General features: G+C 50.2%; 1 pseudogene; it reads right to left on the minus strand.

Moving 5' to 3' along the window:
• Window positions 1-688: 688 nt before the first annotated feature.
• Window positions 689-813, minus strand: LOC116271773 (annotated as a pseudogene).
• Window positions 814-1825: the final 1012 nt, after the last annotated feature.

A 1825-nucleotide genomic window follows, 5' to 3' on the forward strand; every position in this document is an offset into this window, starting at 1 on the left:
AATGCAGTGGCTCAATCTTGGTTCACCGCCTTGACCTCTTGGGCGCAAGTGATCCTCCCACCTCAGCCTCCTGAGTGGGTGGGACTACAGGCGTGCACCACCACACTGGCTAATTTTTGTTTTTCCTTTGATCTTTTTTTGTTTTTTTTTTTCTGGAGAAACAGGGTTTCACCATATTGCCCACGCTAGTCTTGAACTCCTGGGGTCAATCAGTCTGCCCACCTCCAGCTCCCAAAGTGCTAGGATTACAGGCGTGAGCCACTGTGCCCTGTTCATTTTTTTTTTTTATCGGTTTGGACAGGAAGCAGGATTTATTGGTGGGTGTGAGTAAGCAGGGCTCACCACTATTCCAGGGGCCCATGATTGGGGGTGTACCTGATGCCACAGCCATCCGGGATGAGCTGCTTTTCAGCCACCGTGTCTTCAAATGGATCTGCACTAAACTTGGTAAAGTCCCACCTCCTTGAGATGCGGGTCTTCTGGTGGCCAGGGAACTTGAACTTGGCCCTGGGTAGGGCCTCAATCACATGTTCCATGTTCTGCAGCTTGGTGCAGATGGACGTGATGCCTTAGCCAATGTGAACCCTGGTCACCACACCCTGGGGCTTTCCAAAGGCGCCTTGCATACCTGTCTGGAGTCTAGACTGGGGTGAGGTCAAAGTCGGAAACATGAACATATATTGGAAAGGGCTATCTCCAAGGTCCCTTAAGGCCATCCCTACATGCAGCAGGCTGTGTATACTACGGAGGGCACTGCTGTTTGCGGCCACTGCATACGAGGAGGGGAGCACAATTAGCTTGACTGATATTCATATTTAAACCTTGGAGCAAACCTGCAAGTTGCTCTAAGGATTAAACATAAGTATTGGCTGGGTGCGGTGGCTCATGCCTGTAATCCCTGCACTTTGGGAGGCCGAGGCGTGTTGCTATGTTGACCTGGGCTCGGGAGTCTTGAGACCAGTCCTGGCCTACATAGTGATACCCTCTCTCTACCTTGCCTTCCCCAAAGATTAGCTGGGCGTGATGGTACAGGCGTGTAGTTCCATCGTGCCTGGCCAGCAAAGGACGTTCACATACCCTTCAAGCCTGGCAGCTTCAGAGATACCGGAGCCCAGGGTCTGGGTCAGAAACACTGAAACACGGTTGCAAACAGAAAGATGCATGGACATCCCGGTCAGGAGGGCCAGGCACACACAAGTCACCCAGTCAGTGCTCACACAGGCCATCCAGAAGTGCGTGTGCACGAGTGTTTGTGTGCACACACACAGCCATTCACGGATCCCAGCGATGACATCCAGGAAGTTGTTAAGGCAGTTGGCCTCCTAAGTAGATGCAACTACATTCACAGAGTGCCATGGTCAGCCATTAAATGTTTTCGTCTATCGTAGCGACAGCGTCTCACCATGATGACCCAGAGAACCCCCACAGATTAAACAAACAAGCACACAAACAAACAAAAAAAACCACAAAAAACAAACAAAAAACACCTCCGTGCTGTGGTTTGAATATTTTTTCCTTCAAAACCTCATGTTGAAATTTGATCCCCTCACTGGAGACCAGGTCAACGTTGCAGTGAGCTAGGATCTCCCGCTGCACCCTAGCCTGAGTGATAGAGTGAGACTCTGTATCAAAAAAAAAAGAAGAAATTTGGACCAGGTGCAGTGGCTCACACCTGTAATCCCAGCACTTTGGGAGGCTGAGGCGGGCGGATCATTTGAGGTCGGGAGTTCGAGACCAGCCTGGCCAACATGGTGAAACCTCATCTCCACTAAAAATACAAAAATTAATTGGGCATGATGGTGCGTGCTTGTAATTCTAGCTACTT

The sequence above is a fragment of the Papio anubis genome, chromosome 20 (genome assembly GCF_008728515.1).
Source record: "Papio anubis isolate 15944 chromosome 20, Panubis1.0, whole genome shotgun sequence".
NCBI lineage: Eukaryota > Metazoa > Chordata > Mammalia > Primates > Cercopithecidae > Papio > Papio anubis.